Source organism: Odontesthes bonariensis, chromosome 22 (genome assembly GCF_027942865.1).
Source record: "Odontesthes bonariensis isolate fOdoBon6 chromosome 22, fOdoBon6.hap1, whole genome shotgun sequence".
Lineage (NCBI taxonomy): Eukaryota > Metazoa > Chordata > Actinopteri > Atheriniformes > Atherinopsidae > Odontesthes > Odontesthes bonariensis.
The window spans coordinates 2,460,385-2,477,996 of record NC_134527.1 but is presented as its reverse complement, the minus strand read 5'-3'; positions in this window follow the sequence as shown (position 1 = coordinate 2,477,996).

Below are 17,612 nucleotides of genomic sequence, written 5' to 3'. Positions count from 1 at the left end.
TTACTCGCGGTGTTTCTGTATGTGTTTTTGAAGTAGCAGCTGCCTTGGAAAGCCCTTTTCAAACTGCAGTAAATGCAACCGAATGAACCTACAGCCTTAAACCATAAGCCATAGTGCTGCTTACTTTCATGTACTACAACATCCATTCATACATTTTGTAGACCAACGTAATCCAGTTCAGGGTTGGAGCCTAACCCAGCTGCCATTGAGCAAGAGGTACATCCTGCACAACAATGCACACACACTCATTTTTAAAGACAATTTCATCCCCCGATTGACCTAACATGCGTGTTTTTGGATGGGAGGAAGCCAAAGATCCTGGAGAGAACATACAAGGACCATTTGGACCAGGTTCCCTCTTGTTGTGAGGCGACTACACTACCTTGCAGCCACTATAATGATCGGAACAAATACTAGTTATGTAAGGACGAGGGAAGGCCAGATAATTCTGAAAGGCAGGGAAACTGTAAGTTGACTTTGAAACTGTAACAATGAAAGGATAGTAATGTTGAGAGATTGATGAAGTTGTATGTTTGGTATCGAAGGCATATGTAATGCAAAATCATGTTCTTCTCATTAAAGGAGAATTAAAAAAAAAAAAAAGCATCGCATGCAATGGTTTCTTCCCAGTGGTTGGAATGCTTTTTGTTCACACTTCCTCTTCATATGTGCAATTACACGAATCTCCAGTATCACAGGGACGTAGAAAGTAAAGTAGATTAATTGAACAGAAAGAACTGAGAAAAACAGAACAAGGAGATCACATTCTGTAGAAAAATACACATTATATAACATATGCGTAAGCCTCTCTTCTTACATCACCATGGCAACGAGATTTAAAATTCTCCTGTCATGAGAAAACGAGGAGCAGCTGCAAAGGCAGGTGGCTGAGAGAGGCTCTCCGTCTCCACCCTGTGGGGACAGATGGTAAGACATGAATGTAGAAAATAACTGAGCACAGATTAGTGCTCTTTCTCACTTCAAGTGGCTTGTCCAGAGGTCACATTTTCCAAAGAAAATACACAAGAGAAAAAGACCGGTTTGCCGAATTCATTCTTCAACGCGTCCTCATCAGAAAGCGTCCATCCACCAGTTTCTACACCCGCTTCAACTCTGTGTTGAACAGAAACTGCACACAGAAAGGCTTCAGCAGGTTAGAAACGTGGACCTCAGTGTGAAACAAAAGCAAAAGAAAAATCAGCTAAGATTTTAAGAAAAAATGAAAAAAGAAAGTAAAATCTACAACATTGGTACAACGGAATTATCAAGTTGTGATATTCCACTTTATTTAACTCACAATTGATTTTATACTCTAGATGATTGATATCATTGTCATAATAATCCCTCAGAAATAAACCGTCTGCTGCTTCTCTTTTTTCTAGAGCTGGGCGAGTTAACTCGTTAATTATTTAACGCCCATAAATATTTTATCGCGTATTAACACAGGTTTTATTATTTTTTTATTCTGTAAAAGTCTGTTGCTCACAGGCTTTTATTCTGTAAAAGTCTGCTGTGGAACAGGAAAAGAAAGTAATCTTTGGATCCACCAAACATGGAGAAGGGTACGGAACTTTTACTCGGCCATTTTCATTTTAAAGTTCTTCCAGACGGCGGAGTCGACAGAACCAAAGTCATCTGTAAACACTGCCAAGTTGAATAGTCTTCTCAGCGTAGTAGTTCCAGTCTAAAATATCACTTAAAGGCAAAACACACAACTGATAGCAGCAAGTCATTCAAGGAAACAGACAGTGGAGCGAGGCTTCTACATAAAAACTACAGAAAGATGCTGATGTTAAAAGTGTGTTTGCACAACAAATGTTATGGCACTTTCATTCATATGGCAGCACATTTAAAATAAAGCTAAATGCTAAAAGCTATACACTGCTTTTGGATTCATTTTTGGATTCTGCGTACAAATGCGATTAATCGTGATTAAGCTAATGTTTGCAGCTATGAGGTTTTTTAGGTGGTTTTCCATTTAAGTGCATCATGAGGGTCACTATGTTTTTCTCCAAACAGACGCCACCGAATCGATAATGTACTTCAGTCGGTCTGTTCTCTGTTGACTTCAGCTCCAGACCCACCACATTCATTTCTCCATTCTCTGAGTGTAACAAGTCAGATTAAAGTCAGGATTAAGATTAAGATCTTTGGTAAATATTCAGAGGCTCAAACATCTCACATGTAGCTTCATGGCTAACGATGTGTTGTGTGTTTAAATGGACGACATCTCTCAGTATTTAAATCAGCTTCCAACAACTCTGTATATTTAGCTCCTCTGACTCAGTAGTGATGTTTGCCATAGTTAAGTGGATGGTGTGTCAAAGTTATTAGATACTGTTAATAAAGTTGATATTCAATCTTAATTCCTGCTTCCTGAAATAATCACAGCTGAAACACTCTTGGACCTAAAGTGAGTTAGCAAGCACTGCGTAACACACACAGGGCCAATGGAATCACTTCCAGAGCGGGATCAAGTGCCCGGGGATTTTTGCCCAGTAACTCCCCTTAACTACCCCAAACAGGGCCAACGGAATCACTTCCAGAGCGGGATCAAGTGCCTGGGGATTTTTACCCAGTAACGCCCCTTAACTACCCCAAACAGGGCCAACGGTATCACTTCCTGAGCAGGATCAAGGGACAGGCTACTTTATTCATACCCCAATGGGGGAAATTCAAATTAGTCAAGTGGCTCAAAAAAATATTAATATTTACAATTTTTGTATATTAGCAACAGCAATAATAATACCAATTCTAATAAAAATAATACTACTATTGATAATAATAATAATAATAATAATAATAATAATAATAATAATAAATGACTAAATACATTTTTTTTTTATTTAAAAAAAAAAAAAAAAAAAAATCAATCAATCAATTTGAGAAGAACTCAGCAGATTAAAGGCGCTAGCATGGTTGACGCGTCTGTCACGGCGGTGTCGCACCATGACGTCAAAATGACGTATCAGGCCTGGCGCTTCCTTTGAAAAGACGCGTTGTCGTGCACCAGTCAATTTTTGTAACTTGGCGGCGCCAAACCGGGTGGACCATTTCGAGACCAGGCTCAGTGAGGAAGTGCGTTTTTACAGGCACCTGTACGACGCTTCTCTCAAACAGCACAGGGACCACGTAAACGCCCAAAACTCGTGGACTGAGATCGGCAAAACTTTGGGGAAAGAGGGAGATATATGCAAGAGTGTGTGGAAGAAGCTACGGGACCGACTGGTGAAGGCGAAGAAAAGGGCAGAGGCTCGAAGTGGTGATGCCGGGGGCTTCAGACCGTCACTTCTTTTAGGGGAATTGTCTTGGCTCACAAGTTTCGTGAAACACCGAGACACCGAAACAAATATGGTGAGTAAAAAGCTACTTTGTGTCCCCTTTCTTAAAAGCAAAACAATCAATTGGTAGCTATATCAACTTTATCTGAATCGTATGTTAAAAACGTCTTTTATGTTTGTTTAATGTAGACTCTCCAGGAAAGGCAGATGAACAGCACCCAGACTGATACACCACACAGAACTCCACCGAGGCTGTCCGTGTGTGTGTCCCCCATTGCGCCCAGAAATCCGCCGTCCTTCCTGACACCCGAGGACCAGCCACCTGCAACGGCATCCACATCGGCATGCCTTCCCACGCCCTCGGCACCTAGCACATCTAGCGTGTCCTTGCCCTCGCCACCTCGCAAGAGGAAAAGGAACACAGGTGACTCTGCGGCTGTTGTTGAACACAGACAGCAGCTTATGGTCATGCTAAAGGAGAACCTGCAGCAGTCAAACCACACGCCGATGCAGTCCTTTCTCTCGTTGGCTGACATAGCTACGCATGTGGTTCCTGTTGACCACCACGACCAACTCAAACGCGGGTTGTTGGACTTTGTTTCAAATTTTCGTCCAGAGGAGTGACTATGTTATGTACATTATTTGAAAATAAAGGTTTGGAAAATGTCGTTTGGAATTCGTTGATGTTTCTTTCACTGGAAGCGAATGAAAACAGCAATATAATCATCATATAAGCCTCAGCCATTATGTAATCACAGGTGATAATGCCTTGGCATTTGGGGTGCAGCTGGACATCAGCATACCTATAGAGATTTCAACTTACCATGAAAATCAGACCACATGAAATTTTGACTTTGATTTTTGAGGAATAAAGGAATAAAAGCACCGAAACCATTGCATATAAAAGGAAGTTTTATTTTTTTTTAAAAAGTAGTTATTACAAAATAAAAAACACTGGATCAGTGCAGAAAACCTCTGCGGATGATAGTTTCCTGCCAGGGGACAAGTCCTTCCGGTCTTTTGAAAAAGTCCTTGAGGTCATTTCTAACAGAAATTGCTTCATGGGAAGCACGTGCCACACTCAGTCTCCCAGCATTGCACAAGTTACTGTCCCCAGCAACATGTGCCCGCCATTCTCCTGGCACAACATCACCTGATGCCGACTCTCCATCAGCAAAGTTGGGCGGGATGTAGCTGGAAGTTGGTGTCCGTGCAGCATCTGTCTCTAAAAGCATGTTGTGAAGAGCAACACACGCCTTCACGACATCCACCACTTTGTCTGGTTGGAATTCCATGGGCCTCCCAAGAATCCTCCAGCGTGCAGCCAGGATGCCAAAGCTGTTCTCGATGATCCTGCGAGCTCTTGAATGCCGGTAATTATATGTGGCCTTGTCATCCTCCAGGTTAGCCCCTGAAAACAAAAAACCGTTTTAATAATGCTGAACTGTTCCACACTGTACTGAACTATATCCTAAGTTCATGGCCATGCATAAAATTGTAGCAAAACATTAAGAAATAGAATATTATGCTTAATTTCTGTACCTGGATAAGGTCGCATGAGGTTCCTATGGAGAGGAAAGGCAGCATATCCCAAGAACACATGCGGCAAAGGAGCGGTGGTCCCAGGCAGGTTTGCAGGCTGTGGCAGGTGGAGGGTCCTCTCCAGAAGACTTGACCCGAAGCGGCTGCTTTGGAAAATCCCTCCAACACTCTCACGACCATAGACACCAACATCCACCATGGTGAAACAGTACCTTGCGTCGCATGCCGCCATTAGCACAATCGAATGCGTGCGTTTGTAATTAAAACAGTCGCTTCCGGCATTTGGTGGGCCTTTAATAGTGACATGTTTCCCATCGATGCACCCCAGACAATTGGGAAAGTTCCAGCCATCCCAAAAGTCTTTACTGATGCTTTCCCATTCATCTGCTTTGGGAAATGAAACGTATTCCTCTCTCAGTGCCAGCCAGATTGCTCTGCAGGTAGCGGAGACGATTTTAGAGACGGTTGAGATTCCTAATTTATAACTTGCAGCGACCGATGTCTGGGTGCTGCCGGACGCCAGGACCTCAGTGTGACTGCAAGTCTCTCTTCCGAACTAACAGGGTGTCGATGGTTTCTTTTTTGAAGAATGTAGGGCTTGACATGACGGAGCAACTCGTCAAACCGGTGTACAGACATCCTGAAGTAAACAAAGTGTTTCTCTTCGTCTAACAAACGCATCGGTTTAACGAGTACTGTAAATTCACCCCTGTTAAGTCGGTCCTCATGCAGAGGGCGAACATCCCATCTTCTCTTTCGTCGTCTTCTTTTTGCCGGCATTTCATCTCCAATTTCATCTTCTAGATGCTGCAGCAGTATCATGGCCGTCAGTAGTCCTGTTGGTGTCATTGGCATTTTCTTCTTGACTTTTTTTCGTTGTAGAGTAGCGGTAATGTTCACGTAGCAGCGACACCTCTTTGACGGAGAAAATTGCAACTACTGGCGCAACGACTTGCGCCACTATATAGGGTCCTATGGCGGGCACGAACTCGTGACGTCATCAACACCGCTCGCGCGAGCAGACGCGGCAACCATGCTAGAGCCTTAACAGCCGACCCGTCACTTACGGCGCAGCCGACCCGTGACGTAAAAGTTACGTTTCGGCCCTGGCGCTTTGCCTTGAAAAGACGGCGCAGCGCGTTGTCGTGCACCAGTCGATTTTTGTAACTTGGCTGCGCCGAGAACGACAAACCGGATGGACCGATGTGAGACCAGGCTCAGTCAGGAGATGCGTTTGTACAGGCAGCTGTACGAAACTGCAGTGAAACAGCACAGGGAGCAACGTAAACTCCCAAAACTCGTGCACAGAGATTGGCAGAACTTTGGGGAAAGAGAGAGAGTTCTGTAAGAGAGTGTGGAAGAAGCTACGGGACAGATACGTGAAGGCAAAGAAGAGGGCAGAGACTCCAAGTGGTGATGCCGGGGGCTTCAGACCTTCACCTCTACTGACTGAATCGTCTTGGCTCACGAACTTCGTGAAACACAGAAACACACAAAGCATTTCATCTCCCAGATACTGCAGCAGCATCATTGATGACAGTGTTCCTGCTCTTCACTGTTTTCTTCTCCACTTTCATGGTTGTGTATATATATAGTTGCACATTTCACTTTAATTTTTATGCACAGTTAAATTTATTTTGTTTTTTATGTACAATTTTTCTACTTTATCTTCTTCCTTGGTTTTCATTCACCCTTCTCAATTTATTTAATGCGGCAACCATGCTAGAGGCTTTAAAAAGTCTTAATGCTGTGGGAACAAAGGACCTCCTGAACCTCTCAGTCCTGCAGCTCCTGCCAGGATGCTGTGGAGAGGATGTTTATTGTTCTCCAAAACAGAATACAATTTCCTCCTCATCCGTTTCTCCACCACAGCACTGAGAGGCTCCAGCCTTCTGCCTACAACAGAACCAGCCTTTTTCACCAGTTTGTCCAGGCGCCTACAGTTTCTGTCTGTAGTGCAACTCCCCCAGCAGACAGCAGCATAGAACAGTGCACTCTCAATGATAGTGTGATAAAACATGCACATCATATCACTGCAGACATTGAAGGATCTCTGGCCCCTCCTGTGCACTGCTGCTATGTTGGCAGACCACTCCAGTTTATTATCCAGCAGGTATCTGCAGGTCTGAACAGTCTAAACAACATCTTAACAACCCAGTCTCACAGCAAAATGTGAAATATTCACATTAATTCAGTCTAATCGTGTCACAGCACATGGCAGTATCTCCACAGAGTCAGACAGTCTCACAGCATTTGGTGAAACTGTCACAAATCGATTGTTGCATCACATTTATTTAGCAAAAAATGGCTTTATTTGCAGCTTGGAGGTGGTGGAAGGAACCCAAACTGCAAAGTCCTGACCACTAGTGTTTTCAGGTAACCTTATTGAGATGTAGTTTTTGCATAGATTAGCTTAGACAGAACAGCTTTGCTTTGAGTTGAACAGGTGTTTGGAGGTGGAGGCGAAGGAGAACACCGCCGCAGACACCGGACTAAATACTGTGGGAGAGTGATTGGTGAGCAGGTGCAGCTGAGCGTGATTAACAGGTGAAGGGCGTGGAGCTGACCACCTGCAGGAGGGAGCTGAGGAGAGGCCGAAATCACTGGAAACTAGAGACTAAACAGAAAAACAAACACAGTTAAGTTAAGCTAAACACAAGAAATGATCTATTTTTTTCCCTGAGTTCTTATTTTGACAATGAACGTAGTTTTTTCACATCTTCAGACAGGACAAAGTGAACACTTGCTTCCTCTTTTAAGGTTACGCACATTTTTATTCTTTTATTTAAAGCTTTCTTCATTTCAGTTTTTAACATGGAAGAGAGATTTTTCCTGCTGAAGTCTCCTGGCAGATGGGCTTTTTATTAGTATAATTTAATTTAGTTTCTTACCTTTTTGTTTCATTAGAGGTTTACATGAAGTGCCGTCAACACAGAGCTCTGTTTCAGAGACAGAAAGGAGGTGAAGCCCAACTCATCAGAGCTCAGAAAACCACCAGATGGATGGAGGAGACGATTCATTTCTCCAAAACTGTGCCAACAGAAACTCAGACACAAACAAGACTTTATGCTTTGACAAACACATGCCCATCTCAAAGAAGAAGATGATCAGCAAGATGAAAACACAGATCTCAGCTGCATCTCAACAGTCAGTTTAGGATCCCATGAAGATTTTGAGACAGAAGCCACAGAACAGCCGGAACAAGGTCTCCGAACACTTAACGCCGATAAATATTTTATCGCGCATTAACGCAGTTTAAAAAAAAAAAAAAAATTATATTAATTTTGGGGGATTTTGTGCCTTTAATGGATTGGAAAGTTTAGGGAGACAGGAAGCAGGGGGCAGAGAGAGGGGGAACGACACGCAGCACAGGGCCGTCCGATGTGGGACTCGAACCGGGGCCAGCTGCAGCGAGGACTATAGCCTCTGTACATGGGGCGCCTGCTCAGCCCGCTACGCCACGGACCACCCCTGTTTTATTATTTATTTTATTATTGTAAAAGTCTGTTCCTCACAGGCTTTTATTTTGTAAAAGTCTGCTGCTCACAGGCTTTTATTTTGTAAAAGTCTGCTGCTGTCTGCTGCGGAACAGGAAAAGAAAGTAATCGGCGGATCCACCAAACATGGAGAAGGGTACGGAACTTTTACTCGGCCATTTTCATGTTTAAGTTCTTCCAGACGGCGGATTCGACAGAACCAAAGTCATCTGTAAACTCTGCCAAGTTGAATTGTCTTCTCAGCGTAGTAGTTCCAGTCTAAAATATCACTTAAAGGCAAAACACACAACTGATAGCAGCAAGTCATTCAAGGAAACAGACAGTGGAGCGAGGCTTCTACATAAAAACTACAGAAAGATGCTGATGTTAAAAGTGTGTTTGCACAACAAATGTTATGGCACTTTCATTCATATGGCAGCACATTTAAAATAAAGCTAAATGCTAAAAGCTATACGCTACTTTTGGATTCCTTTTTGGATTTTGCGTACAAATGCGATTAATCGTGATTAATCAGGGAAATCATGCAATTAATTAGATTAGAATTAGAAACATTTTAAATGTTGCCCAGCCCTAGTTATATTAGAATTGAAAAGAGGCTTCAGACCATGCAGTGCATAGACGTAGCAGAGTCCATAAAAATCTTCCCAACAAATATCGTGTCCCTAAGTTTTCCTATTGTGTATCAGGGCCAATCAGAAACACAAGAAGGGCTTAAATACGAAAGGAACGAGGGGAAAAAATACATTTGGCTTTGTTTTTTTTACTCAGGGTTTGACATCGTTGTTTTATCTATTGAAAAATAACCTGACGACAACAGTCTAGATTAAAAATAATCATGATGAACGACTATTATTTCAATTTCATTAACTACCAATTAACAAACGATTTCAATAAAAGATGGTTTCCTTAAAAACGTTGGAACTTCTACCTGAAATTTAACGAATGAACAAATAAATATGAATAAATAAAAAGCCTAACCCTAACCCATGGCAGCCAGATCCATCCGCCTCTCGCCCAATGACAGCTGGGATAGGCTCCAGCCCCCCCGGCGACACTACATTGGATGAAGCGGGTACAGAAAATGGATGGATTTATGGATCCTGTCAGCCTTTTTTCACTGGAATTGAAGGGATGTATATAAGGCAGTCGCCTAATTTAACACAAACAAGAATTCAGCCTGCAGGAGCTTCCATGTAACAGCTGAAACTAACATTTTTCTCATGTGTTTATACTGTGGTGATGAGGTTTATGATGAGTTACTTATGATGTTTGACGCTTACAAGTAGTGTTTGCAGCACTTATTGGCCAAATTCTGTCAAAAACAAGCCTAACGCTGAGTGTGAAATCCCATTTAAATCACTTCTAACTTTAGTGTGCAGACGGCTTACAGCTGAGAACACATAAAGATTAACCAATCACAGCACAACTGACCAGGACTCCATTTATGAGATGAAATATTTGGAGGGATCAGGTTTGCGTCAGTGCTGACGGACGTACAGACGGGTGGGAAAGTTCAGGTTTCAGCAGTGAGTCACTCAGTGAGGTGTTTATGTGTGTCCTCATTAGAATAAAGTCTCTAATAATGTGTGGCTGCAATGAAACTCTGACACTTGTCTGTAAAAATGAATGATGGAAACAAGAATGAAAGAGATGGAGGGGAGGAAGACAGGGAACAAGTGACAAACCTGAACAAACCTCCACAGTAAACAAGTGAAGAACAAATGCAAATAATATGCAGTATATTTCTCTTTGTAATGATATTTGTTGATCTTGATAATAGAACCCATCTCCCCAACATGGAATGAGTTCTGTTCCCTTTCTCACAAACAGTTTTAAAATATCTATATTTTGATGAAAACCTAAATAACTTCCAAAGCAAACAATAGGTGTGAATCACAGGTGAATCACATGAGAATCACAGGTGAATCACATGAGAATCACAGGTGAATCACAGGTGAATCACAGGTGAATCACAGGTGAATCACATGAGAATCACAGGTGAATCACAGGTGAATCACAGGTGAATCGCAGGTGAATCACAGGAGAATCACAGGAGAATCACAGGTGAATCACAGGAGAATCACAGGTGAATCACAGGTGAATCACAGGAGAATCACAGGTGAATCAAAGGTGAATCAAAGGTGAATCAAAGGTGAATCACAGGAGAATCACAGGTGAATCACAGGAGAATCACAGGTGAATCACAGGTGAATCACAGGTGAATCACAGGAGAATCACAGGTGAATCAAAGGTGAATCACAGGTGAATCACAGGTGAATCACAGGTGAATCACAGGAGAATCACAGGTGAATCACAGGTGAATCAAAGGTGAATCAAAGGTGAATCACAGGAGAATCACAGGTGAATCACAGGAGAATCACAGGTGAATCACAGGTGAATCAAAGGTGAATCAAAGGTGAATCACAGGAGAATCACAGGTGAATCACAGGTGAATCACAGGAGAATCACAGGTGAATCACAGGAGAATCACAGGTGAATCACAGGTGAATCACAGGAGAATCACAGGTGAATCACAGGAGAATCACAGGTGAATCAAAGGTGAATCAAAGGTGAATCACAGGAGAATCACAGGTGAATCACAGGAGAATCACAGGTGAATCACAGGTTAATCACAGGAGAATCACAGGTGAATCAAAGGTGAATCAAAGGTGAATCACAGGTGAATCACAGGAGAATCACAGGAGAATCCCAGGTGAATCAAAGGTGAATCAAAGGTGAATCACAGGTGAATCACAGGAGAATCACAGGTGAATCAAAGGTGAATCAAAGGTGAATCACAGGAGAATCACAGGTGAATCACAGGAGAATCACAGGAGAATCACAGGTGAATCACAGGAGAATCACAGGTGAATCACAGGTGAATCACATGAGAATCCCAGGTGAATCACATGAGAATCACAGGTAAATCACAGGTGAATCCCATGTGAATCACATGAGAATCACATGAGAATCACATGTGAATCACAGGAGAATCACAGGTGAATCACATGAGAATCACAGGTGAATCACAGGAGAATCACAGGTAAATCACAGGTGAATCACATGTGAATCACATGAGAATCACATGAGAATCACGGGAGAATCACAGGTGAATCACAGGTGAATCACATGAGAATCACAGGTGAATCACAGGTGAATCACATGTGAATCACATGAGAATCACAGGTGAATCACAGGTGAATCACAGGAGAATCACAGGTGAATCACAGGTGAATCACATGAGAATCACAGGTGAATCACAGGTGAATCACATGTGAATCACATGAGAATCACAGGTGAATCACAGGTGAATCACAGGTTAATCACAGGAGAATCACAGGTGAATCAAAGGTGAATCAAAGGTGAATCACAGGAGAATCACAGGAGAATCACAGGTGAATCACAGGAGAATCACAGGTGAATCAAAGGTGAATCAAAGGTGAATCACAGGAGAATCACAGGTGAATCACAGGTGAATCACATGTGAATCACATGAGAATCACAGGTGAATCACAGGAGAATCACAGGTGAATCACATGAGAATCACAGGTGAATCACAGGTGAATCACATGTGAATCACATGAGAATCACAGGTGAATCACATGAGAATCCCAGGTGAATCACATGAGAATCACAGGTAAATCACAGGTGAATCACATGAGAATCACATGTGAATCACAGGAGGATCACAGGTGAATCACAGGAGAATCACAGGTGAATCACAGGTGAATCACATGAGAATCACATGAGAATCACGGGAGAATCACAGGTGAATCACAGGTGAATCACATGAGAATCACAGGTGAATCACAGGTGAATCACATGAGAATCACAGGTGAATCACAGGTGAATCACAGGAGAATCACAGGTGAATCACAGGTTAATCACAGGAGAATCACAGGACAATCACAGGTGAATCAAAGATGAATCACAGGTGAATCACAGGTGAATCACATGTGAATCACATGAGAATCACAGGTGAATCACAGGAGAATCACAGGTGAATCACATGAGAATCACAGGTGAATCACAGGAGAATCACAGGTGAATCACATGAGAATCACAGGTGAATCACAGGTGAATCACATGTGAATCACATGAGAATCACAGGTGAATCACATGTGAATCAAAGGTGAATCAAAGGTGAATCACAGGTGAATCACAGGTGAATCACAGGTGAATCACATGTGAATCACATGAGAATCACAGGTGAATCACAGGAGAATCACAGGTGAATCACATGAGAATCACAGGTGAATCACAGGTGAATCACATGTGAATCACATGAGAATCACAGGTGAATCACATGTGAATCACATGAGAATCACAGGTGAATCACATGTGAATCACAGGTGAATCAAAGGTGAATCAAAGGTGAATCACAGGTGAATCACAGGTGAATCACATGTGAATCACATGAGAATCACAGGTGAATCACAGGAGAATCACAGGTGAATCACATGAGAATCACAGGTGAATCACAGGTGAATCACATGTGAATCACATGAGAATCACAGGTGAATCACATGTGAATCACATGAGAATCACAGGTGAATCACATGAGAATCCCAGGTGAATCACATGAGAATCACAGGTAAATCACAGGTGAATCACATGAGAATCACATGTGAATCACATGAGAATCACAGGTGAATCACATGTGAATCACATGAGAATCACAGGTGAATCACAGGAGAATCACAGGTGAATCACATGAGAATCACAGGTGAATCACAGGTGAATCACAGGAGAATCACAGGTGAATCAAAGGTGAATCAAAGGTGAATCACAGGAGAATCACAGGAGAATCAAAGGTGAATCACAGGAGAATCAAAGGTGAATCACAGGAGAATCACAGGTGAATCACAGGAGAATCACAGGTGAATCACAGGTGAATCACAGGAGAATCACAGGTGAATCACAGGTAAATCACAGGTACTCAGCTCATTAAACTAGCGGGTATCGGTGTTCGCCCTGGGATGAACTGGCAGCGTGTCCCAGAGTGGACCTTTCCTCTCGCCCAGTGTCAGCCAGAACAGGCACCGGCTCTCTGGTTAAGATTACACAGGCTCTGGGTCTGTCTAGCTTCTTTTCCACAGCAACAGTGGCTTTGGCTGCACACAGTACGTCAGCTGTCATGCAAACTAACTACAAAAAACCTCCAAAAAACTGAACAACTGTGTCAGGATGTTCTGGCTCTGATAACTGACACAGACGGGAATCATCGAAACAGAAACAGTGCCCGGAAAATATGTATAAACAGTAAAAGCAACATGTTTGAACAGAGGTGCACATTGTAAATAACGACCTGAGTAAATTCCAGCAGGCTAAATCAGAGTGGTTGTTGTAAAAATAGCAGCGAGCCTGACCTGACCTGCTGTAATTTGCTGTCGTCAGCAGCAAGGTGATCCGAGGATCATGTTCCAGGTGACGGGGGTCCGAAACAGAAAAATGACCCCAGACACCTCCGCTGCTTTTAGTGTATGTGTTCAGGAAACAGGGAATTTAATAAAAAAGATGAAAAGTTTGCTGATTTACTGTTTAGTTTCAGCATACCAAAGCAAAGTCTTCAGCTGCTTTATGCTGCAGGTCACAGTCTGTATATTATGATCTTTAAATTGTTCTTATTGAATATTATTTGTCCAAATTATAGATGGAATTCTTCTCCCATATGTAATGATGACACAAGAGGGAAATGAGATATCCTGTAAGATGTGGTACAATCAGAGCAAACACAGAGACAGGACTAAAAAGAAGTCAAATGGGGTCATAAACAAGGAGGCGGTTTATTACAAAGGTCGTTCGGGTGCCTCATGGAGCCACAAGGTCATCGTATCGGGTTTTTAGTACCAAAGGAATTCATGTTAATAACACGATGAAAGGTGGTGTCAATCATTTAACGTGTATTTTTGCTTAATAACACTTGTAATGTGAGTTTGAAGAGGCGCAGAGTCGTTTCCCAGAACCATAAAACACAAAGTAGATTCTTAATTACAGCAACGGATCGTAAATAATCAGCAGGAGAGTAAATTCAAACAACTAAAACTACTTAAACGATCAATAAAGCTTCATTTAAGAATGGGCCAGAGCTTGTTTAACAGCTCAAACTCAAACTATAAATACAAACTCTAAATTACTACAATACAAATGGATAAGCAGACAGTATATAACCCCAAGTAAGCTGCACCTTTTTAACCCAAATATCCCAGATACTTGCATTAAATGTAAGCAAGAAAAAGGTTCTTTATTCCCTCTGATGCTCTCTTTTTGGGGAAAAGTGTTGAACCTGGCCAGTCAAATCATTGAGAAAGAAGTACCTCTCAAACCAAAGTTATGTTTGCTAAATATTCACCCGGACAACTTTGTGACTTCCAAAAATGAAAAATCCTTACTCAATATTTGTTTTCTGGAAGCTAAAAGATGTACAGCCTGTTCATGGAAAATGGATAAACCTTGTACTACTTCATAATGGTTAACAGGGAAGTCTTTTTACTCGGCTTTAGAAAAGATGAGCTACACAACAAAAAATAAGCTAGACAAGTTTTGGAAAATCTGGAAGGTTTTCTGTAATTTCCTTGAAAAAAATTACATAGAAGTAAATGGCTGAAATGAAGAGCTGAATTAGCATACACATTTATATTATTATTTATTTATTTATTTATTTTTCTCCTTCCAGTTATTTATTTATTAATTTCATTTTTAATAATTATTATTTTTATTTATTGTATGTACCTTCTTGTTCTATGTTGTTCACCGTTTGTAAATAAACAAAATGTGCAATAAACATATGTTAAAACTAGAAAGCTGCAAGCAGCTGTGAGCGGGACCGAGGTGTGCGTACGTTGGATGTGCGCACGTTGGGCATGCGCTGGACGACGTAGTCGCGCAGCTCTGCCCACACACACGATACCCTCTGCGTACGTACGAGCACATAATAACCCCAATGCGGAGGGTTTTTTGAAAATTTCTAGGGGGCGCCACTGAGCCATTTTGCTCCGCCCACACACGATACCCTTTACATACGTACGGGGTCGTCAGGGTGGACGTGTGTGCCAAGTTTCATAAAGTTGTGATGATGATAAGGCTTTCAAATCACAAACGCAATAACACGATTTTCACCGCCTGGCCACGCCCACACCGTTCAGAGTTTGGAAAAGTTTTTCAATTAAATTCCCCCCCCATAACCTGGCCAGGTTTGAAGGTTTTTGCATTAAATATGTAGGAGGAGTTGATAAAATGAGAGTTGTGGAAAAAAAAGACGTTTCCGACCACCAGCAGGTGGCGCTGTAGGTGGATATCACTATTTTATATGGGCGCGTTCAGGCTGGGTCCAGCATTCACCGTATGAAGTTTGGGACAGATTGGATAATGTATATGGAAGTTATAAGCGACTTAATTTTTTGTGGCGAGTGATGGCGAGTCATCAAACTTTGAGGCGTTGCCACGGCCACGCCCTTTAAGTTTTGAAAAGGTTTCTCCATGATTTCCCCCCATGTCTTAAGAGTAACCTGGCCAAGTTTGAAGTCTGTAGCATTAAATCTGTAGGACGAGTTCGATCATATGCAAGGCGTGGAATCGGTCAAAAATGGCACCAAAACGCACTTTCCATCCAAAATGGCCGCCTTCCTGTGAAAGTGGCACATTGGCGGCATGAGACTTTTTTGTGCGTCTGGGCATGATGAATGAGTGTACCGAATTTCATTGTCCCACGCGAAACTAATCCTATTGCGGGGACCATTTTTAAGCATTATAGGGGGCGCTACAGAGTCAATGAGCGACTCCCAAAAATATAAAGTTTAGATTCTTTCATATCGTCGACTGGCAGGTGGCGCTCGCAAAATTTCATGAGTTTTCGCATACCTTTTGCAAAGAATAAGAAAAATAAATAAAGAAAGAATATTTCTTACAGATACAATAGGGTCCTTGCAGTTTCACTGCTTGGTCAATAAAAAATTAAAAATAAAGCTTGATTTTCAATCAAGTGTCAACTGAGACAGGATAATTTGGCGGTGGTGTGGTGGTTGGAACCATCTCCAGAACCCAGAAAGGGGGTTTCTGGCTTGAATCCTGGGGCCTTGTTCTCCCCGTGTATCTGTGGGTTCCCTCCGGATCCTTCCCACCATCCAAAAACATGCACGTTGGGTTAAATGGTGACTCTAAATTGATCCTAGGAGTGAGTGTGAGCGTGCATGGTAGTTTGGCCTTATGATGAACCGGCAACTGTTCTTTTACATTGTTTAAAGCGGCTGAAACTGACCCGAATCCCCGGCTCCCTTTCGTTCCTTTGACACTGTCTGATACATCCTGGGGTCCTGGAGCAACCATTGGCTGGGAACACCAGCCCATCTAAGGGCCAACACAAAGACAAACTCCTAGGACCAGCTAAGAATCGCCTGAACAGAACCTATGCTTGCACCGGGTCCAAACTACACACAGAGAGGCTCCAGCTGAGTTGCAGACCAGGAACCTTCTTCTTAATCCTTCTTTTTAATCATCACACATGTAAATATGACCAAAAATCAAAGCACAGATGTTTGACTTGTGTTTAACTCACGGGTGATGATGTCATAAGATAATGCCCAATCATAAAGTCAGGACTTTTAATGGGAAGAGAGCAATTTTATTAGGAATTTTGATGTATTAATAGAGATGTAAAGAATGCAACACGATGATGTCCTAAATATGCCAGTTAGTGATGTCAACCTATGAATTTAAGCACCTTTTTAGTAGCTGTTAGCTACATTCCATTAAAAATAGCTGGCAAAGCTGTTTTTAATGTTTTATGATGAGTTGCAACCAGCGTCAGACAGCAGTAGCACCTCAAGTATGTTGGAGTTTCAACCAGGTAGCAATGGATTTAGATTATTTATGATATTATAAGGGCTGGGCGAGTTAACTCGTTATTATCGCGTTAACTCGCTAATTATTTAACAAAGATAAATATTTTATCGCGCATTTATGCAGTTTTTTTGTTTGTTTTTTAAAATTTATTTTATTTTGTAAAAGTCTGCTGCTCACAGGCTTTTATTTTGTAAAAGTCTGTTGCTCACAGGCTTTTATTTTGTAAAAGTCTGTTTCTCACAGGCTTTTATTTTGTAAAAGTCTGTTTCTCACAGGCTTTTATTTTGTAAAAGTCTGCTGCTGTCTGCTGTGGAACAGGAAAAGAAAGTAATCGGCGGATCCACCAAACATGGAGAAGGGTACGGAACTTTTACTCGGCCATTTTCATTTTAAAGTTCTTCCAGACGGCGGAGTCGACAGAACCAAAGTCATCTGTAAACACTGCCAAGTT